The sequence below is a fragment of the Lepidothrix coronata genome, unplaced genomic scaffold, assembly GCF_001604755.1.
Source record: "Lepidothrix coronata isolate B3197 unplaced genomic scaffold, Lepidothrix_coronata-1.0 Scaffold51, whole genome shotgun sequence".
NCBI classification, from domain to species: Eukaryota; Metazoa; Chordata; class Aves; order Passeriformes; family Pipridae; genus Lepidothrix; species Lepidothrix coronata.
Genome location: NW_016690231.1, coordinates 4,224,291 through 4,248,510, shown reverse-complemented (window position 1 = coordinate 4,248,510; position 24,220 = coordinate 4,224,291). Strand labels below are relative to the sequence as shown.

The 24,220-nt window shown below is 40.5% G+C and overlaps 1 long non-coding RNA gene across 1 annotated transcript in view; it reads right to left on the bottom strand.

Moving 5' to 3' along the window:
* Positions 1-9,334: 9,334 nt before the first annotated feature.
* LOC108497706 overlaps positions 9,335-24,220 on the bottom strand; it is a 29,467-nt gene continuing 14,581 nt past the window's right edge. The window contains exons 3-4 of the long non-coding RNA XR_001874937.1: positions 9,625-9,702; positions 9,335-9,478 (exon numbers count right to left, since the gene is read on the bottom strand). This is a non-coding gene — a long non-coding RNA (uncharacterized LOC108497706). The remainder of the gene's footprint in view (positions 9,479-9,624; positions 9,703-24,220) is intronic.

Below are 24,220 nucleotides of genomic sequence, written 5' to 3'. Positions count from 1 at the left end.
CAGCACCTTAAATAGACATCCAGCCCCAAAGAGAATAATTTGGAGAGCCAGGATATGTTGTTTTCCACCACTTCCACTTGGCACCACAAACACTCAGCTATTTGAATCAACTTTCATGAATTTAAGAGCAATAAATCATACGGCAGTTAATTTACTTAGGATTGTCTCCTAAGTTAATTTTTATATTATACTTAAGGCAAACCAAAGCATTTATTTGCAAGGCTCAAGAATGTCATATCATGTAATTTCTGCTGCAACCTTCCTTTAAAAGCAGTGTTTCACTTGTATTAAGTTGCATTTAGAAGAAAAGACAAGCCACAGTAACTATTTTCACCACAATAACTTATGCTAGTGATGAATGCCAGGCATGGCACAAATCCTGGAACTACAGATCTGAGTCCTCACTAGGGCTGGGGACCAGGAAGGAATTTTGGTACAGCTTTAAGAGAATTCCACAAATGTTAACCTGTCTTTCTAATTTAGCTTTTTAATTATTTCTTTCTAATTTAGCTTTTAATGATTGTAAAGGCTAAAGTTATCTTTGTAAATTATTGATTTTGAAATGCCTTCTTTTCATCCCACACCAAGAATTAAAACTCACCCTGAAAATACACATCTTCACCCCTTCTCTGCTTTAGCTGTGATGTTTAATAAGCTAATACAGTCCCTGATATCAGGTCACAGGGAGGTTTCCAGTAGCAGGTGACAAGAAGTGGACTCTGAGCAGCTTTATTTTGTTGCCATAATTCTAGAATGTGTCACTAATAGTTGCTGCATTTAGAGCTAATTTTTTCTTTAGCTCTCACAGCTACCCTACCTCTCTGCTTTCATGTGAGGACAGGAGAAGAAAGAGATTTTAATACCAAAGAGAAAGGTAAAGTAATTGCAATGAAATGCATTCTCCTGGCAACAACTCTAAGTGTTTTAAGGACAGACCCCCACGGAAAGATCCTATTTTTATCCTGAAACAGTCTCCTCTCTGAGTGTGTCTCACAGTTTGAATCTAAGGAGCCACAAGGCACTTGAAAAGAGTTTTGCCCAGCTTTAGGAAAAAAGAGACTTGGAAAACAGAAAAAACATCTTTTTTTTTTTTTTTAAAGAACACTTGAAAAATAACTGCTGACAAAACACAACAGCAGCCCACAAAAAACCCACTGCTTAGCAGTTGCTGATAATCTGTGATGAGGGACAATAAAAAGGGAGAGAAATTTTTAAAAGGAGATTGTTGTGCCTAATCTGCCATTTTATTAACTGCTGTGTGTTCTGTAATTAGAGGCAGTGCAGACCTAAACTGTGGGTTTGGGGCCTGACCCTAAACCCAATGAACTGAGGGGAAGACTTGATAGTGACCCAGTGGAGCAGGGAACAAGCTCATGGGAGTTTCCACTGTTTTGTCTCTCCAGCCCCACAAGACTCTTAAGTGCTGCTTTGTGCATGTGTTGTATGGCCAGGCAGCCACAGGTATTTGGAAGGTAAAAGAAATGTGGTCACAAGTGAAATCTGCTGTTTCTCCACTACAGCTCAAATATCTGGTACCTTCACAGGACATGCTGACAACCACAAATTCTCCATGGCTTTTAATTCAGTGTAAGGAAGCACCTGAATGACGGGATCTCTCTAAATGTTACCATTTCTCCAGGAGGATACTCACAGTGGCAACAAAAATCTGGGGCTCAGAATGTAAGACAGGATCTTCACAGCACAGATCACCACAGAACTGTTCTTGCTTAGAACTTGGTTAGAGAGAACCAAAGCCTAGAAGCCAAGGGAAGACAGCGGGCACACACACACTTTTATTCAGCCTTTTCCTCAAGTATATCAAATCTTGGATTTCAGAACTCTCACTGCTGCTTATGTTATCTTTCAGAGAGCTGTCATCATCCTCAAACTGTTTTTTATCCTCCACAGCAGTTTGCTGTGAGGGAAACATTGGTTGAAAACATCCAGATCAGGAATGAGGCACGGCCAAATCCGTTCACACAGGTAACAATGTAGAGGATTCACACACAACAAACAGCTCTCTCAAGCCAAAAGCTGATGACAAATGAGAGGCCCAGGTAAAATTTTTTTATGAAGGTCAAAACTTCTAAATGTTACTCTAAACCCTGTAAAACCCAAAGGCATCCATTTGCTCCTAGGCACTGCAGGTGAGAGACATACCCAGCTTCTAAAAAATGACAGAGAAACATTGGGAGCCATGAGCAGTCTGTGATTTCAGCTTTAAGCCACGTGAATTTCTAATGCCAGTCATCCAAACATTAACCCTCTTAATATTATTTCTAGGATGCAACAGAAAAAAATAAAAATTATATTGAAAATACCTTAAAAAGCAAAAACAATCTGCTTCAGTCACGGCCTGCCAGGAGCTATTTGCCCAAGTTCAACGGCCGGGAAGTCTCCTTCACTCATTTGTGCTCCCTTTGCCACAGCAATTGGTGTCAAGTGCGAACCATTGGAAAGTTTAGGAAGCCAGCAAACAAGCTGTAAACAAGTGACTGAGGTAGAGGGAAATGTTTTATTGCTGGCATCTTGCATCAGGTTCAGAGTGTGGTGTTTTAAACTGCACTGCACAGTTGCACTGAGCGCTGATTTATAGTGTTTATGGCAACCAATATTAGATGACTGCACGGTGTAAAAGAGTGTCAGCCCTGCATTGCAATCGCTGTGTCTTGCTCCATCTGTGTGATTTACAGGAAAACACATTCTGTCATCAAGCTCCTTTTATTTTTTTTCCTCTTTAGGAAATCTGACTGGAGTTCCGTGTTAAATGATGATTGCTCACAGACTGGAAAGGGTGAACAATTGCGAGTGCAACAGAAGCTGAAACCCTCAGGGACTTATAATTTTATTTGTGGTACGAAACAATTTCGCTTCTAGATGGATGTGCACAACTTGTGGGAGGAAAAGGAAACAAGGAGCATGAGAGATGGAATAGCTGAAATACAATAGGATCCAATATTCTGTGCTTTTGATCAGAACATAAAGATGAATAATCTGGAACCAAGAGGCAAAGTTAGCTCGCAGCAGACAGTGTTATTAATGTAGATAAATGCAGTGCTGAACAGGAGACATTCCCATGATAAACTGCAGGGAAACCATAAAACCAGCACTGTTTTGATTATTAATTGGACACATTTTTATTCGTCTTTCCAGGCCATTGGCCTTATCCTTATTTTAATGAGGTTTCTTTGAGAGTCTCTTTTCGAGTATTTTGAAGTGCATGGTCCAAGTTTTAGAGTGTTGAGTGATCATAAAGTCAAGGACATCCATGTTTATTAACAGAAGGAGGTCTCTCTAGCAAAGTGGAAACAAGGGCAAAATGGAGAAGTCTTTTCATATTTTTTTCTAGCAAGAACAGAAGAACTCCACTTGAAGGAACCAGAAATATGACTTGGAACTACTTCTTACTTGCCTGTGAGCAGGGAGAGCTGAATTCTTCCCTGAGTACCTCACTTGGGCTGGTTCAGGATATCATACCAACCTGCAAACACTTACAGTCTGACCCAGGCAAAACACACAGACAAGGCTTCTTACATCTTTCTATTTCTTTATGAAAACATAGATGGAATGGGATGATCTGACCCTCCAAAAATCTTCCCAGGGAATACACAGCCCATTTTCAACTGGGCAGACTTACAGCTTCCACACAGAGCTGAGTTTCTTTGAAAATAGAATGAAAAATAAAAAAAAAGGGAATACCCTGACACTCTAATGCCTAAGATAACTTGCTGCATTTGCACAATAAACAGCAGCTGGGAGCTGCTTCCCAAAAAAATATTCAAAATTGTTTAATTGACAAATACATCTCTTAAAGGAGGGAGAAAAGTGTCACTCCCTCCAGAAGGTGAAACCAATTAAAGTTTCTACTGTTCCTATTGGAAAAGAAAAACAATCCAGCAACAAGAGCAAGTAGCAATTATAGGGATTTCATGACAAAAAGAAGCACTTGACAAAAAAACCAAAAATAGTCGAAAATTTTTATGAAAAAGGAAAGTACTTCATCTTCCTTAGCAGGGACAGTTTGAATTATGACTGCAACTCACAGGTCTTGTGAGTGGAACTGTTCTTTTATAACTGTGTGTTTTATAGCAAACAGTGGTAAGAAGGAGCAAATACACATTGAACACGTGAACAGAGGGAGGATATGGGAACACACACACAGTCACTGCCAACAACAGATTCTGTGGGAAACACTTCTTGTGTCTTCTTTAGAATAAAGGACAGATGGACCATGGATAATGGATTAGATGGGCCACTGATTCTCTACTCCCACACAGTTCCATTTGCTTTGCAGCACCCAAAGATACTAAAATACAAAGGTTGGCAATTCCCAGCTCCCCAAGTGTCTCTCAGCTGTCCATTCACCTGCCTGATTTGTTTTTTTTTTTAACAAACAGAATATAAGCAATAAATTATGCAGCTTGAGGCTGAGATTCCAAGACATCCCCCAAAACTGACTTAGAGGCAGCAGCACATCAACATGTGGTAACTGCAGAAGTTACTCTTAGTTAAAGAAATCCCTGAGCAGGCTGGAGTTAGGAACAAACAGTTCTTTCCTGGTTTGGTTTGTTATGAAGGGCTGGTGTTGAAACACAAAATGGAAATACAATGGAATTTGATGCTGGTAAGATCAAAGAAAGCTTGTACTATACTGCCCTGCAGTGCAAGTATGTGATGTTACCATGAGGTATTTTTTCCTTGACTTTGAAAGTCTGTGACCTCCATTTATAAAGACCAAGAACCATTACATTCGTCCTCTGAGTCGGTGTAGTACTTTTTCAATCCATTTTGCCCTTATATATATATATATATATACACATATAATGGACAACTGCAAGGTAACAGATACAAGCTACTCCTTCAATTCAACAGGAAAGAAAACACAAATAGATCCAATTCCCATTGTGCTGACAGCTGAACTGGTGTTGGCCAACCACTGAGCACATCTGAAGGCCTGTAATATTCAGAAGGCTTGCAGTTCACACCCTGCCACCACCCTTAAATTCACATTTTGATGCAGTTTAGACATTTTCAGTGTTTCAACTCGCAGCTACATTCTTGTAGGACAGCAGGGAGGGACCTTGAAGCAGAAAGCTGAAATCTCCAGTCTCCAGTAATGACCCAGACTGAAGGGTATCCAGGCAAATTAATTGTCCATGTACTTCTTCTTAATTCAAATGTTTGAAGAAAAGAAGAAATCACATGTCAGCCTATCAACTCTTTAATGCTTTGAGTAATTCAGCAAGAGACGGGGGTCAGAGAATGCTAAGACAGGGGATCAGCATTTTCTCAGCACATTGTCTAATTAGCTCCTGACTCCCTGAGAGACTTCAAAATATTAACCTGACAAAGTTGGTGCCCACAAAAATTCCATATTATCTGGGAACTTTCCAGCTCCTTTCAAAGCTGGATTATGCCTATCTGTTCTGCGCATTTCCTTGTGATATGAATTTTATAGACTGCAATCATTATTAGGCAGAGGGCTGCTCAGAGACAGGGACTGACTTGCACACTCACTGCTTGTCCTTGCATTAATGGGGGGTTGGGAAGAGAACACGACAGAAAATCCAGTAGGATTCAATCAGTTGCTGCTTTTAAATCAGAATTATTTTAAATAGCACATGGATGAGGTGGGAATTTTAATTAATTTCAGCCAAAGTCTTTTCCTAAAGAAAACATGGATATTTAGAATTACCTGGAAGAATGAGAAAGCAGACTGATCTTACCATGGATAATTCTCAGGGGTGTTCCTTCCAGAGGGAAAGGGATTCGGTGATTTCAGTGACAGTAGCTCAGCTACAGTGGGATCTGGCCTGTGAGTATCTGTAAAGGAATAAAAAACCACACATACCCCCCACCAATCTCTAAACTGCCTGGAGAATTTGGAATCTAGATATGCAGGATACAAGCTCATCTGAATCAACCTATGCCTGGGATTGTCACTGAGTGCAAACACAACCTCCTAGAAACAATGGGGAAGGAAGAGCAGAGAATAATTATCTCCCTGCACCAGCATTCCTCTGGGAATGTTTGAGAAATACACTGCATTTACTGTGTCCTTGTGACAAAATATTGACTTCCATGACAGTAATTGTGAGCAAGTGCTAAAGTACTGGTCTCTATAGGATATAGTTTATTTTATAAAACTTTTAATGGCATATTTAAAAATAAGTATACATTTTAATAAACATGAAGAACAAAAATTGATTGCTTACTGCAAAACCTCACAATTTTAGTCCTCCCTGTCCCTTTATGACTCATACATGAAATACATTTTCACTTGCATTAAAAACAGAGAACATCAGATTTGTGTGTTTTACTCCAGTTGTTGTTATTTATATTAAACTGATCAGAAATTCGCTGCCTTTCCCCAAATGTGCTGAGCACCCCCGATGAGTTGCAGAGCTCCTTTACTCCTGTTGACTCATGAGATGATCAGCAGACATTACACCTGCTTAATTCAAAGAACAAGTCTCAAAGCCCCGACCAGCTGTTCAGAGAATATCCTACTTCAGCTTTTCTGTAGAGAAAGCAACACTCTGGGGTTGGTCCCCGTTCCCATGCACAGGTACTATCTGACCATTTGAGATATAAGTGTCTATTTTTTTTATATGGTCCATCCCACCCTCTTCTTTAAAAAAAAAAATAAAAAATTAAAACCTCTGAATTCTGTGAGGCTACACTGTACTGAGTCATCCTGATCCTGCCACCAGAAACACAAACCTTGGCTCTTGTCCAGTGATCCCACTGAGTGTGGCTGCTCCCAGTTTCCAGCACTCAGCCTCTCAATCTGACCTCACCTTTGTTTTTGCTTATTCATTTTAGCTCCTGCTGTTTCCCCCTGTACTTACAGGATCACAGGAATACTCCCAAGCAGTTTTCCTCCAGCCAGTGCACATTTCACTGCAGTTCAGTTATGTATAGATACTGCAGCCACAGCTGCTCCCAATTTTAATTCCTTGCAATGTTTCAGAGAGAACATGAGTTTTTCATCCGGATATTGGCGAGACTACTCACTTTGGGAGTGCTGGCAATGAGTAAAATTAGGCAGGTCAGCAGGCCTTTGCAGGCAGGATAGAGTTATAAGAGCTTTCTTCTAAAAGAAACCCACATCATTATTCAGGTATTATAAATTACACCACTTTTAGGGGGAAAGGAGAGTAGTCATTTGACATGGCACTGTGTGACAAGGAGCGAATATTTGGCTGAGGGCTCTAAAGCACACCTCCACCTTGATGGAAAGTGCTATGGAATCTGTAATATCTACACAAAACCAGCAGGACCTTAGCTTAATAAGGTCTCATCCAAATGACTTGCTCACTAAACTGCATGGAATTCAATTTCTCTACCTCTGAAAGATGAAGGGCAAGTTGGTCCTGCCAGGGATGTAAATTTATGGCTCCGTGGCCTCAAAATGTGAAATGTATAGCATTAAATAGCACTGAGCTATTATTTAAAAAAAAAAAAAAAAGAAAGGAGGTGGGAATATGTGGGAATACAATCATAAAAAGGAGGCAAAGGCTACATAATTAGTACTATGTATTGCATGCACAGGCTAGATGAGGCAAGATTGCATACACAAAAGATGAGGCAACTTTTGGCAGAATATCTTCCAAAAAAAAAAGAAAGGGAAGGAAATCATCATAAAGGTAGAAGGAGACTGAAAAAGATGACTTCTATCTGTCCTCAGTTGTCTTGTGTGCCTAGAAGTCACTTCTATAAATTACACTCTGTCCAAGTGCAGTGAGATCAGGTAACTTCTCATGGCTCTCACGTCAGCCAGGCAGGAAGCAATTCCCTCTGTTCACGCAGTGTGGTGGTTTCTCTTTCTGGCTAATCAAGTGGAGAGCACTTGCTGGGATTTGTAGTAGTCCCAGTTTAAAATGGGGGGCTGGAATGAGTAAGGTATCCTCACAATTTCCATGGCAGACCATTTTTCCTGCGTGTAATCCATTACTGCAAATCCCAACAATAATTCGGAACAGTGATAATCCTCCATGGCATTGACCCTAAAGATCTTTACAGCAACAGAAATGAGATCAAAGGACAAATGAAAGTCTCTTAATCCCCCTAAGTGTGAGTTCAACCTAATCTTACATTTCTGTCTTTTAATTCTCTCTAAATCTGTTTTTAACTTTGCTTAACATTCATTATCCTTTTTCATGCTCTAATTCTGCAAGTTAAAAAAAAAAATAGCCCACGTGTGGGAGTACATTCAACATTTCTACACGGGGATGGTGTTTTTAATATGAAACACCAGTTTGTCAGCAATTAGAGTGGGAAGTAGGTGGAGAGGAGAAGTGGATGGAGGATATACAATGGAGGATTAAGATTGATGAATGAGGGGCAGAAAGGCTCCATGGTGATGGCTATGCCACTTGTAGGAGCACAAAATCTAAATAATAACTTTTCAACGGGAGATTGTCAGAAAAAAAATAAATAAAACCAAACCAAAACAAAACAAGCCCACAAACAAATAACCCAAAACCCCCAAATAACAACAAAACCCACCCAACACACACACCCCACACACAGAGCATTCCTGAAGTTACCTGGCATGATTTGATCACAATTAGCTGTCCCTTCTACCGTGCTGACCTCGTGTCATACATAAAAGATCTCATACTTTTTGACTCTTTCATTAATCGGGTCCTGTATTAACTTTGCAATGCAGCTCTCGCTCAATATTGTTTGGAAGCCATGCCAACACTTTTCTGTTACACAGATTTGTGTATTTTGGGACATTGAAGGCTTTTTTCATTAAGTATTATTCTTTGCTAATGTGTAGTTAATAACATAATGGAAAAGCTTTTAAACTCCTCTGAGAATTAAACCACTCATACTTGTTTAACTGCTTGATCTCCTAATGGATATAGTGTAGGATTTAATATTCTGCTCATTTACATTACTTACCAGAAGAAAGGAGACTTTTAACTGCTTTTTCTAAAAACAACAGTAAATCATGTTTAAGTTGATTGATTTCTGCATACATATTAACACAGACTAATGAAAGGCACAATACCTTCACAATCCACGCCATCGTGTTCAACTACTGCTGAATATTAGATTTTTTTTTCATTTTTATTTTTTGCTTAGACTGGAGAAACAGCATCCCTATTGTATGGTAGAATTTGACTTATCTCACAGCTGGATTCACTCCTTTGTGCAAAGTGTGGTGCTAAGTTAAACTAAAATTCCATTTGGTCTGTAATTAACAGAGCTACGCTGATTAACGCCAACCACTGCTCCAGCCTTATACATCTGGTATCATAATTGAAAATCAGACATGAGAAAACTTTTAAGGATTAGATTATATCTGCTTTATTCACTCTGAGAAATACTTTATCCCCTAACACAGTCATTAAAATGGACATCAGCCGAGAACAGCAGTAGAAGCTGCAAGCACCTCACAGGCAACTCTTCAACGTGTTCTCCCTCATTCCATCTTGCCTTCTCTCTCCCACAGTTATTCAAGTAGCTGCATTGTGATGGTGAATTTATGACACAGATTAAAATCTTCATATATAACCCCAGTCTGAAACATCCCCAGTCATTCCCAACGAGGATGTAAAAGTTAACTGAGCACAAATCTCCATATATAACTATTAAATTCACGACCACCACCTCAGAGTCAGCCATTCATCCATGTCAGCATCTCCAGCAAACTAACAGCTCCAAGCTGTCTCCTCAAACAAGAGTACTCTGCATTTAAAAAAAAAAAAAAAAAAGTCAGGCAGAAATGTCTAATAGAGAGAGAACTGTGTAATAAGGGCAGTTCTCCAGGTACATTGTGATGCTGATTGATTAACTTCTGCAGGCCTGATTACTCTGCCACCACAGCGTTCTGTTCTCCTCGAGGGGCACTGCTGGTACTCCGTGGATCCATCCCGAGATCACAGCACTGCTCAGCATGAACAGGACACGAGGGAGCAGGGACACACTCACAGCTGGACACAAAGAACCAAGGTCTCAACAACTATTCCCCTCAGATAACCCCTAAGTCCATGGGCTGTCCACATTCCTGAGGGAAATCACAACAGCACAGCTGACATCCTAAGAGCTGCTCTCTCTTATAGAAATGGTCACATTTAGAACCTTAGAACCGCTACCCTGACATGTTTTACTGAGGATGCTGAGAAAAATTAGCGTCATGAGCGCGAAAATAATCATAATCAAAGTGATTGAAAATTACTGTCATGAATGCTGAAACAATCAAATCCATAAAGTGCACCACAATATTTTACCAGCTACTCCAGGCCACACATCGAGTTTGTCAAGTGATATTTCTGCAGTCTGAGTGGCAGCTGTGATCCAACACAATCACACCCGAAATGCTCTCATTAGCTGGATGGCTGGTACAAATGTGTGACCTGTAAGGGCTTGGCATCTCACAGAAGTCTGTTAGATAAACAAAACCAGAAAAAGGCAGAGAAACCTCAAAGCAAATGAGCAGGATATGTACAACCCTCTTCAGTTGTTAATAAATCTCCATTTTTCTTTTCTGATAAGGCAATATGCTTCAAGAGAATTTCTCAGCAAATGAAAAAAAAAAAATAAAGTACCAGATAAATGTTTCAGTGGAAAACTCTCAAGCACTACATCAGTTATTCAGTTGGATTATATGGAATTCTGAGTTCCAGATGTGCACAACCTTCCTCCTTGCCTGGACTTCTTTGAAAGGTGAGTCAGGAATGCAGACAGAGAAGACTGTGGTGTATTCCATGAGGGTTCTAGGATGCAGGGAACACCCAGAGCACCTTGCCTTGCAATAAGAATTCAGGCAGGATGCAGTCATGGGGACTCAAGACTTCAGTATGCCACAGAGTGGTGCAGGTTTAGGTGGGATATTGGGAAGAAATCCTTCCCTGTGAGGGTGGGGAGGCCCTGGCACAGGTTGCCCAAAGAAGCTGTGGCTGCCCCATCCCTGGAAGTGTCCAAGGGCAGGTTGGACAGGGTTTGGAGCAACCTGGGATAATGGAAAGTGTCCCTGCCCATGGCAGGGGGTGGAACAAGATGATCTTTAAGGTCCCTTCCAACCCAACCCATTCTAGCTGGGTATATCTGTTGGTATTTATGCACATAAGAGAATCAAGCCTTTTGAGTTGATACATATGGGGCTGTAATGCAGAATTTTGCAATATAAAACAAAACCTCTAAATGCAAGGGATATGTTCCCCCTAAAGTCACAGAAGGGAAGGGAGGTCTTAAATCATGTGAATAAGCAATTGAAACAGAATAAACAATTCCATTTGAGCCTCAAGTTAATTATGGCACTGTAGCTGTCAAAAATTCATCTGAAGCACTTGCTGCCTAAATTGAGGTTGGACATCCAAATTGAAATGTCATTTTTATTAGACTATGACACTTAGAGAAATAGCCTCTTCTCTTCTAGTAGGCTATAGCCATTAACTCCCATTAGTGCTAATGGAGTTATGCACATACATCACATGCACATACATCACTGAGCACCTTTGGAACACTCATAATGTCACATTAGATAACAGCTGTTTTATTGCAGTACAGGAAAGTGATTCCAGGTGAGGCTGGTCAGGCCCATTAAGACCTATATTGGTGCACTCAGTGCCCTGACACCTGGGGCAAAATAGAATTTTTAAACAGGCACTGCAAAGAGACTTAAACCCAGAGATGCAAAGCCAAAAGGGACCATATCTCAAATTTTGCCCAAATTATATATATTATCCCAGAAGTTTTGCCACCTTTCCTAAGGACTTGTTCTCCCTGCAGACCTGTCCCTACCAACCGTTTTGGGAATGGACTGTACAACCTCCAAGCCACCTCAGCTGTGGTAGACAATTATAGTTATCTGTCCAAAAATATTTGCATTTCCAATTTTAACATAATTATCCTCATAACCCCCTGTTAAAATGCAGAAATGTAATCATCCTGATTCTGCTGATGGGCAGTTCATGCTTAGAGAATTAGCTGAATTGCCCACAGTAATTTAGGAAATCTGTTGCAGAGCCAGGCCTAAAACTAGAGTTATACACGGCCTCTAACATGGAACCAACCTTCCTCTTGGAAAAAATAAGAATTTGGCCTCTCTTAGGCACTCTTTGTGTCCCAGTGTTACTCCAGTTTCAGTGCAATGACATGTAAGACAGAAATTATCTGACTTTTTTTAATTGACAGACAACTGAGAGCCTTGGCTCGTGAAAGGGTTTTTGGATTTTCCCTTTCGTGTGTGCTTGCCAGAAAAACCAGAAATTTTTTTTCTCTGTTATTTGGATTTCAGAATCACTACCCTCGTGCCTACCATGCTTTTTTAAAAACCTGAAATTTAGGTTATAAACAAGAAACTGAAGTGCTACAAATGTCCATTAACAACGAGGAAAACCCGATCCAAAGAACCTTGTGGCTTCAGCAAGTTTTACTGCTCTTATTCATGGTGTGAAACTTCCTCTGAAAGGAAAATAGTTGAGATCAGGCAACAAATGAACTCTTTGGAATATATATAATAATATATGTTGGATTTGAGGGCATCATTGCACCCTTCATTATATTGCATGTTAGACACAGACCTGTTAATTAAATTGCTTTGAATCTTTAGCTGAAGGCTAGTGGAATAAAATTCCAAGTACTCTTTGGAGCAGGGTGGTTCTGTTTTCCTGGTTTTTGGATGCCTGGATACCACCACGCTGCAGATATGGAATGAGAATGATAACATCTGCTCCACGTTCAGTTTAAATGCCCAGTGTTGTGCAGCTCTTTAACTAACTGAGGGGCCCTGGAAGCTTGGGGTCGTTTCTGGGTGAGGTGAACCAAGCCTTTCCTCCCCAGCTGAGCCACCTCTGACCTCTGCAGCAGCACAGGCTGCTCTGCCCCGGCTGTGCACGAACAGGATGTCACATCTCAGAAAACAGAGCCCACAGAGGGGGATTGTAACAAACCCCACGGTTCGTGTTTATTAAGCACTGTGCCCGTTGTTACAACCCCAAAATGCCTTGCATTATGGATTTGCCATTCCTGGCAGCACTCTATCAATAGGAAATTGAGTTGAACCTTTGCAGCTGAAGATAAGTGTGACTAATTGCCCTCTTCAAACAACTCTTGCACTGAATTAATTCTTGCACTTAGATACCATGTTTTATTAATGCTGGGATCCAATCTACCACAAAGGCAGTATGTAGTAAGAGTGAAAATATTTACCACTGATTGCAATATCAGCTCCTAACAGCTCTGGGGCACTTCTCAGATACCAGTTAAGGGAACCCTGTACACTGTGCAGAGCTCCAAGAAGCTCTGTGCACACTGTAGTGTTCACCTTAGTCATCCCAGTTCCTTTTGTGCAGAGAACAGATGGCAACAGAATCTGATTTTTAGTAGTCCTGTACAATCCCTGCTAAGTCGTTGTCAGAACTTACTGCCGTTGTTACACACCGTAGATGCACCAAGTGGAAAATCTAGAAAGACTTTTATAAATGTCACTGTAAAATGCTTTCACCTCTGGAGCAGTTGGGTTGAGAACCCTCCAGTGTGGTCAGACAGGCTGCTACAAAAGACAAATGGAAGAGAGGCACTCACTGAGCTTTGAGGCTGCACCATTTTTGGGGTGTAAGTGGGAGGTGGGAGGGGTTGTTTCTGTGGGACAAAACAACCTGCCTTTAACTCAGAGGTCACTGGGGCAGAACTGCTGATCCCTCTTTCCAGATGGTTTGAAAGCCGATCCCACATGCTTGGATTGCACGTTTATTTTGTATTATTTTGTAGTAATACATAATGCAATATTGCTGCAAAAAGAGCAACTGAAAAGCCAAACAACCCTACATCTCATATTTGGAGTTTAAGTGACCTGCCTTCCACCCAGGCTTTTACAACATGAGATGACATTGCTAAAACAGACTGACTGAGAAAGAATCAGCAGCTCACCATGCAAACAGGTTAGTAAATCATTTTAGGGCTGAAAGAAGCTTTTATATTAATGAAATGGCTTTGTATTACAAACCTAATCTAGATAACCTGCTTAATTCCTTGTCATCTTAATTCATGAATTTATGTCAGGAATTCCCAAAAGTCTGGGACACTTGCCTGAAATTTTTAATTCCTTTCAAAATCATACATCTCAATTTAATCAGAAATATAAATGCAGTGTACCCAATATTTCTTAAACAAATGGAACTTGTAAATAAATATAGCTTAAAAATATTTTATGTATTTTCCTATTGAAGAACATTGCAAATATTAAATATATCACATTAGTCTACAATTCAGTTAAATGGATTTATATTACTTAGCAATTCACATGTAGATTTTTTTCTAATGGAATTTTAAAACACAGATAATCCTCACAACATGTTCATGAATACTGTTTAAGTCTCATAGTGTTCTTGTAAGGCAGTGTAGAATTCTTTTGGCTTTCAACAGAAATACCTTGGGAATGGCAACCAAACCTGGGAGTCAGCAGAAGACATAGAACAAGACCCACTGTCTGCAGCCTGCAGTGTTCACAGCTCCCAACCCCCCCATCATTCCAGCTGTGTACCTCTAGTACAGCAACACCTTCCTTAAAACCATTTTTTGCTCTTCTAGAAGTGGGAATGCAGCTGTAAGATCCAACCTACCTTCAGCTAAAGCCACGGTGAACTCAAAACCATCCACGGATAATTTTTGTTCCCCGTGCAACGAGAAAGTTTTCACAGGGACGAATCAATCCCCTCAATTCCCTCTGAACAATGTTCTTTGGCATAGTCAAAAGGATCTTCCTTTATTTTGAAGGTTAATCATTCTGAGGCAATATATTGCACTGTGTTTTTATGGGCTTTTGCCGTAGGGCAACGTTGTCCTGCACCTCTAAGGCTATCACAGCTTGCAAATGCAATTTTTATTTTTCTTTGTTCTTGCTATACTGCCTACACAGATAATACTCCAATAGTTTTCTCAGCCAGCACCAACAGAGAGCTGGCTCATTTAAACTATCCTTGAATTGGATCCAATGTGGCTGCAAGGTTGGATTTTTCATAGTGTAACACGGGGCAGTTAAAGACCAATTTTTGCCATGGAGTTCTGTTTCCTTCCAGATCTCTCTTGCACCTCTACATCAATATAACTTTTGGATTAACTGCTCGAAGCATCACATACCACTTGCACCTTCCTACTTTCTGGGATCCTGCTGTATTTTCAGGTGCAAACTACCTGATGCTGCTCTGCTGGCAATGACATGATCCTTGTGGGTCCCTTCCAACTCAGGATATTCTGTGATTCTGTGACATCCACAAGGTTTATGCCAGACTTGGCAATGAGAAGGCTGAGGTAACCAGCCTATTTATAAAGTGCAAGACCTCATAAAGACAACTCCCTCAGGTGTAAGAACCAAGAATAACCCACAGACTGGGGTAACCCAGAGCAGAGACATTAGAGGAGCACAGAACAAAAGGAATGGAAGTGCTTCCACTGGACACCCTCTGACAGTAACAATCCAAGGGAATTGGGTCCCTCCTTGTCGAGCAGAGTTCCTGCCCCATTTCTCATCTGGCCAAACCCTGGCAGCAGCTCCAATAACACACCAGGGTATTTTTCAATCCTCCTTTTATGATTTCCAATGGCAAATGCCAGCAGTGCATAAACACTTGCTGTATCACACTTTCTTCCCTCTGAAGATGAAAGCAGTATATCAGAGGTGGAGGTGAGGGTGGTTGCTGCGTTTTCTTTATAACAGCAGTCAATAAACTGCCAGAATTACCACCAGGGATCTCCCAGGGGTTATTTGCAAATATTATACTTTGTTGCATGTGTTTATACAATCACTTTGTGGCTTTGAGTCAGATAAGCAAGGAGAGACAAGTCCGAGGCTTTGCTGATAATCACTTTTCAGAACCTCTTTGATTCCCTTTCAGGCAGATGAAGATCTGGCCCACAGCCTTCACAGTGTTTTTGAGAAGAGCCAGACTGAACTCCAAAATTGCCCTGACAGTCCCACTGTTTTACCATTCTTGAGTTGCCCAAATGTCCTTTGTAGATTCATTTGCTTCCTCAGATACATGAAGACTACTCACCCCTGTATGAAACCCAAGGCAACAGTGCTTTACACAATCCAGGTGTAATTCTCCCATCAATGAGCTGTTTGAGACAGTGACTTTACCAGTCCATGCTTTGAGCCATGTATCTGATTTACCAGATATATAAATGCTTTATTCCACCAATGGCAAAACCAAAGCAATTGCCCTGCCACATGATTTATATTATTTCATTCCTTCTCTGCTCTGCAGCATCTCAAATCAGCCAAGTGCTCCCCACACTCCTGTGCTTCATCTTGACTTTTCTTCAGAATTAGAGTCATTCACAGGGACTTTGCACCCTGGACAGCCAAATTATTTACAGACATAAAGACTCTCTCTCTGTTGAATCCCTGCCTATGGCTCTTTGGGGATTTTCAAAAGTTCTTTCCCAGCTATATTATTACAAATGTCAATTCTGCATGACTTCTCAGGGCAAGAAAACTGAATTTTAAGAAGAAGTAGGTATCAATTTCCCATTTCTCAAACTGGGTTTGAAGATTTATTCACAAAACTAACACTCCTCTCCTTTGGGATCATTGAATGGGTACAGAACTAAGAAATCCTTCAAATAAAGTTGAGGCAATTTTAAGCAAATTCTTCCACAAAATTAAATGGTATTTTGGTATGCAGTTCTGCCTCCTCTACTGGGATTTGTGACCAGCTAAAAAAATCATCTGGCAAAAATCTTTCACTCCATTTACATGTTATTTTAGCATCATCTCAAGCTTCCTTCACAATCAGAAAATATTTTGCATATTGCTTTCCCACTGTATCAGCAGACACAGCTTTGCAAATTGGTGCAATATATGAAATTTGAACTATAGGGAATAAGTAGCTGATGATGCTAAATGTTATGACTTTAATTGAACTTTCCAGGAGGCAGATTATCCCACTTTTCAAAATTGGTTTCCCAAGACAATTTGGTCTAAAAATATTTCAGATATTATACTCATTTTTCTTGTCAGACCTTTAAATTCATCATTTAGTTTCACAGCAAAAACATCCTAATGGGTACAACCTCTTCCAATTCAGGTACAACTTGTCTTTCACATACTTGGATACATTCTCCTGAAGAAGAGAGCAGAAGTAGCCTGCAGATTCCACTACTAGCAGTCACAGAGAGCTGACTTTTCTTTTGGTGAGGTAAGATCCATTAATGCATTTCCAGAATGGAAAAGCTCCTTTTCATGGAGTCAAAGATTCCATGCATCAAATAATAGAGTATAATATAGTATTGGTAATAGAGCAAGATGCAGAAATATCAGCAGGTTTTGGCTCTTGGAGCCTCGTCTCTGCTCAGCAGTTGAGGCAACTCTTCCATGTTCTTTCCAAGCCCCACTGGCTTGTGAAGAACATGGTGAAACTCAGCTAAGGCAGCAGCCAGGAGAGAAAACATCAAATCACAGATGAAGTATTGTTCCATTACCCATATATTTCAACAGAAAATATCTTTTTTATTATTATTATTATTATTATTATTATTTTGTGTGTGTGTGTCACTGTGCCAGGTGACAGCTCTTCTCAAAGATAAACTGATAAGGTTTAGCAGATTTTAAGGGAAACAGGCATGGCAACAATTTTTATCTGCAAGCCTCTAATATACTAACACCCAACCTGGCTCTAAAATACTTCCACATAAATTCAAGCTGTCAGAATACAGAATATCAGTCATGTAATGATATACAGATGCTGTAATGCAGATATGTGTAAAATAATCACTTAATTACAAAGCTGTAGCTCTAGCAGTGTTTTGCTACACTACAAAATGACACAGCATGTAATATGGGAAAGCAGCTCAATCTATAGATTACTGATTTTGTGCTGCCTGCCTTTGCAGCAAACCATGCTATCTGCTTATTCCAGTGGCATGGCACTAATTCAAAATGCAGGAACTGAATTGCCTTTCCCAGAGTACAAAGTGGGCTGTTTAAATCTGACAAGGCTTTTGCCTTCCTTTTCTCCTGCCACCCCCCAGCCTCCACACATAAACATATAACATCATTTAGACAAATTTTTTCAAAGCAGCCTTCTCGTTTCTTTTCTTTATTTTTTTTTTGTGAGTGTGAATTTATGAGGGGACTGAGATCCACAAGACCAGAAGCTAAACTAACATGTTACTTAAGCACATGCTTTATCAGCATCACCTCTGGGGGGTTTCCTGCTTCTAAGCTATTGTGCAAACAGCCTGTGTTTCACAGCAGCAGAAATCTCTTTGGTCAACATTAGCATTTTGTGTTTCGATTTATTCCAGGTCCTGAAGATAATAATCATGTTTCCCTTCTTTAAAGATACCTACCCATTACATCATTTTTTTCACTGATTCTCACTACAACAAAGGGATTTCCTGTTCCTCAGGTGGGGAAACTGAGGCATGATGGCATTATCCACGAGCCCAGGGGCAAACAGAACCCCTATTTTCCTAACAGTGCTCTTGTGCTCCAGCAAATGACCCCATTGTGTCAGGTTTAGCTCCCTCAAGCAGCACTCAGCTGTTTGGAATCCTTGATTTGTCCTGTCCAAAATGGTTATTAATTGATCACACCTCCTCTCCTCACTCCCCATGTTCTCACACACATCAAGCCATAACTTACTCCACAAAAATCCAGAGCATTGGAAGGGGATCAGAACATGACCTCTGCACTTGAGCCCTTGCCCACAAGAAATAAATCTCCCTGCCTCATTGGTGTTTACCCTTTCAAATTCTGGACTATTTCCTCTGGGAATGAATGTTAACAGGCCATGGCCAATACCTACTTATAGTTTTTCCTTTATTTTCCAATATATATCACAAAAATAGTGGTCCCCTTTACCGCTCACGGTGTAATTTTCTTTCCTTCCATTTGCTTTTTTGTAACTTCAGCCTCCTGTAAATCACATTAAAAGGACTTGCTTTCTAATAGTTTTCTTATTGACTAATATATTTTATTTGGCACCTGTTACCTTGGTGGATATTTCTTCTTCCAGTAATTTACTATATGTGACATAGTCCCCTAAGCACTAGTCAAAGGGAACCAAGACAGTTAAACAGCAGATTTACTCGATGCTCCTTGGGCTTGGGGTCAAAAAAAAAGAACTTGTTCCTGTTATGAAAATCATCAGCATCCTCAGTTTTGCAGAGAGAGGACTTGCCACCCCATGTACTTACACAAAGCAGCTGACATGATGGATTATTTTATACAAGTCACTTAGGCATGCTGTGCCCATTTATCTATTTAAAATATGAAATAACTCTTATCTAATACAGAAGTGTTTATTGAGGCTTAATGAGCTGCTATTATGTTTATTACAGAGATTTGTAAGGACCACATGGCATAATGCTGCTTTATATATGGAAGATGATTAAAACATCTTCTGAAGTATCAGTTTGTAAGTAAAAAGGGTTCCAGCTATGAAACCACGTGCTATTACACTCTAGAGGACGTGCTATAATGCCTGTGTTTCTTCAGAATACTTGTTTAATTTTAGTACATTGTTTCTTTGTTACCACAGTTTAGTGGTATTAAGGATTTAAGCACCACAGGCTCCTGTGAGATTGGGTTGGTTTTCACTTGTTCTGTCTGCTGAGCAGCATTTGCTCACTCTGTGACTCAGGGGAAGTGTCAGATGCATCAACAGCTTTGCTTTTCCCAGTGCTGGGAATGTTGCCCTTCTGGATGTCACCCTGTGCAAGACAGATGTGTCAAAACTGTCCCCTTCCTCCAGACACGTGAAGCAAGATTTTAGGAAACTATTCCATTATGCCCTGAAACATCTAAAGATTTCCAAGTAAATAGTTGGCTCTCGGTGCTGTAACATGAGGGTTCTGAGAAGAACAAAAAAACCACCACAATCAAAGCAAAAAGTCCTCCAATAAAGGAAAAACTGGTGACTAGAGGAGAAAGAAGTTCCTAACTTTGTGGTTGGCTGCTGCACCCTATTCTGGATCTCAACCAGGCTGGCAATGCCAATGGCAGCTCTCCTGCAGGGCACAGGGATCTGCAGGTGCCGCTCATCCAGCTGGGCACACCTGGCAGGCAGCTTGTTCCAGCTTGTCCTTGCCTGATAACCAGATTTTTGGAGCCAATCTCAGTGTACTTCCAAGCAAGGAAGGATCGCTTCCCTCTCTCTGCCTTCTTTAGCTTAAGACTTCACCATGGGAGTGTGGTGTGATTGAAATGCATCCTTCACCCCCACCACAGCTGCCAGGGAGCCCTGGGGTGCCAAGAGGGGCAGGGTAAGTCAGGAGGCAGTTACTCAGTGAGCACAGAATAGGTGATGGACACTGCTCCATTCTCAGCAGCTTTTTTAAGATCACGTGCCAGGCATTAGGAAAATATTATGGGAAAAAAACAAAAATGCTCTGACACTCCTCTGACCTGCGACCCAGCCTGGAAAACAAGTCTTTGCCACAGAAAACCATGTCATACAGGGAGCAGGGTAGTCATATAAGCCACTACACCCATAAATACTGACACTGTGCCTTGCTCCTGAGGGAAAAGTGCCAGTGTCGCCTGAGTTTGGTTTTTAAACACATTTAGTTAGGCCAATCCAAGAGGTCAGGTCCTTCAGCACAGTTCATCTTAGTTCAGAATTGCTCCAAAAGAAACCAGGTTAAAATCACTGCAATTTCAGGGGTTAGATTTGTTATAATTTAATGATTTCTCTCCTCTCTCTCAAAGCACGAGCACATGCTTTAGTACTGAATTATGCAAAGTTGCAAGGGCAGTGAGCAAATGGTTGCATATAGGTGAGGGGGGGAAGACTAAAACAACAAATATGTTTTGAGATCTCCTCCACTAACACTTTTAATTTTACCAAGTTTTGTCTCTAATAGGACAAGCAGATGAAATTTCATTACCTTCTGAGTAAATGAATTCCATAAGCTGATCATAAAGTCAACAAATTCATGTTTCTTTATGCTTGTTATACATGAACAGCTTTTTGTAACAACAATCCATTCCAGTACAAGAGCAGCAAGTTTATAAAAAGGGCAGGAAGAAAATTTTATTTTGAATTAACTCCTGCACCATGTAAAAGAAAATTTTATTTGTCTTCTTTGAAAGTTTCCTTAAATCTAGCCCTATATCTCTCTGTCACAAAGCAGGTATCAAAGAACAGCTTGAATTTCCTTCATGAGCAGTGATAACAAGGATCATTTAAAAGAAATGAAAAAAGTTATGGACTAACACACAGACATATATATATATATCTCCACACACATAAGGAGAACCTCCCTAAGAAGTCCCTGTGATGTGGAGAATATGCAACATTAAAATATTGCCTTGGGTAAGAAATTCAATTTCCATGTCCAGAATCCACAGTCCTGATCTGGGGCTTGATTTTTCAAAACAGCAGCTGACTCTTGTATTCTTTATTTTGCAAATGTTGTGAAGGACAGAGGCTTCATAATTATATCACAGACAACTGGGTTTTTTCTTTGAAGATCAGTTATCTTCACAAACCTTTGGAGAACATAATTATTCCTGTCACTATTCCTGTTGTAGTTTTTTTTTTCCCTGAAAGTAAAAATCCAGAGTTTTCTCACAGTGCTCACAACTCATGCAGTGCATGGTGCTGTGACACTTTAAAAATGACAGCCACCACCTACAAAGGGTATAGGAACTTCCCTAAAAACGTGTAGGAAAATTCCTTTCCCTTATTCTGCTCCAGCTGGCAGTGCTATGCTTTTCTATCTATGAGAGGACACTGGTTTAAATCAAATAAATTATTAGTAACGTTCCTCATGACTTTGAATTGTGCAGGGTTTGGTGACAGGGTGACTGATGGACAGCAACAACCTGCTGAGCAAACAGAAGCACCACAACAAAAGCCTTTTATGGAGGAGAAGTTAATGACAGTATTTACCTTTTGGGATTTTGTTGGCAGGAGAAACATCACCCCATGGCTTAGCAAACCTTGGAAGTTTAGGCAGTAACAAGCAGGGTTTGGCAAGATAGAGGATTATACTCCAGGTGTTTCTCCAAAGATACCTAACCAGCTGAACTCCTGAATCTACAAAATCAGAGCTGATGTCTTTGTGAGGTACATTGCAACGAATACAATGGAAATGGGAAACTTGATGGCTAAGACAAAAATCCTGCCTCCTCCAGCATAGTCTGAGATTTTTATTATTGTCCTGGTCGTGATCTGTGAAGTCAAGAATGGCAAGTAGAAATAAAGGGAGAAAAACGAGCTCAAGAAAAAAGAGACTTTTATTACATCCATGCAGGAATGTTATTAAAGTGAAAGAAACCTGAGGGAACAAGGGCTTTGAGCTATGATATTCTTTTCTGTAGAGCTGATGAAAAGAGACTATGAAAGGTCAAATAATTCTAATTCTCCTCCCTGAAGACAGTCATTCTTCCTGTTGTCAATGTTCCTCTGTAGTGTACTTAGCAAAGGCAAGATTGCATCAGCTCATGGCTGCAGCAAGAATGAATTAAACAGAGCAGTGGATGCATTCCTGCTGTCCCACTCCCATTCTCCATTTCCCTGAAATGCTGACAGTCTGAAAGCCCAACCTCACACCCTCACGTCAAGGCTTCTCTCGGCAAAGGAGATTCCCAATGTGGGAAGGAGCCCAGTTTTGGGGGGTTATCCCTGCTGACATCCCTCCCTCCCTTTGTACCACCCCACTCACACTTTGTACAACACTCGGGATGATTCAGAAAAAGGTGCAGGGCACATGACTAGGAAATAAAATGTGGAATCTCAGCTCAGTGAGAATCCACGAGGAGTGATCACAACCAAGAATTTCACCCAACACATCAGTCCTGCTCATGGAGGAATGAAGAGGCTTTTGGATGTAATTTCTAGGATTTTGGGATGACCTGAATCAGCTAAGTACAAAGGGTTAAAAATAACTATTTAGGTAAGAAAGGAAGAAATATGTATTAATATCTTTAATGAGCCATAGGTCTCCTGAAGATAAAATTTAAGAGCTTAACATTCCAGTGTCACTGAATTTCCTTTTGGCGGAACATGAAACTGTGGCTAGGCAGTTGGAGAAGAAAACACAATCTTGCTTCCTTTCCATATTCATGATAATACTTGTCATAATAATTTAGTTTTGTTTCAGTAACAGGAATGTTGGTGTTTTTCCATTTCCCCGATGCATTTCCATTTTCACACTTCCCCTTCTAATATTAAATATATTGGAAACGGTGCCAAAATATTCAACAACATTGAAAAAGCAGAGGAGAAATAAAATTACTGTCGCAGATTTCATATCACTCCTTTTCCTAAATTAATAAATATTTCATTTTCTTATCTAGAGAAGCAGCAATGAACTTCCACTCCCAAATATGAGAATCTGACAAGTTAAACTTAAAAACACGGTTTAGCAAATAGACTATCCTGAAAATGACACCATGACTATTACAAGCAGCAATCATTCCCACAAGAAAGAAGAACAATTAGATTTTTGTCACATGATGCTACCATTAAAATGTCTCCAGAGTGAAAGATTTAACAGATAATTTCAGGTCACTTTGCCAATGAAATCACAGGGAGATTGGAACTCTGGGTGACTGATTCTAGATAGAGGTGTGGCAGATCCACACTCCTAATCATGATTAGGGTTTTCCCCCCCCCTTCCTGTTCCAAAACTCACATTCTCATCTCTGCTGCTGTATAGCAAAGACCATAGTGACACTTGCTGGTGCAGCAAGGAGTCTGAAACAAAATGCCAAAGGAAGCAGAGCCAACCGCAGTTAGTTTTTTTATTCATATCTTCCCTTGGGGAAAAATGCTCTGAGGATTCTGTTTCCCGCTTGGCAGACCAGGAGATGTACAACACTGAGGGGCAATTATTCTGCTCCTGATCTCACTGAACCAGCAGCCTTGGCTATCACAGGAGCAGTGTGCCACTCTGTTAAACTTAGTTGAGCCAATCTTCTCCTTTCTTCCCCTTTTTTTAAAAGATATCTGAAGAAAAAAAGTACTCCAATACCTACTCCCTCCCTTTGCTCTCCACCTCCCTTACTGGTCTCCTTAAATGCCCCCTGTACTTCTTAAATACCTCTGGGTTGCAATAATCTCTCCTTTCAAGGAGAAGGGATTGGAGAAGTGTCTCTCCCTGTGCCTGGTATTTATGGAGCACCTCAGTCCTGCTTTCAGAAGAGCAGTGCCTGGCACTGATCCTGCAAGGAGAGCCAGAACCTCAGGATGTGCTTCCAGCCATGGGAGCTCGAGCAGTGCCTTGGACTCCTTGTCCCCTCCACTGCAAA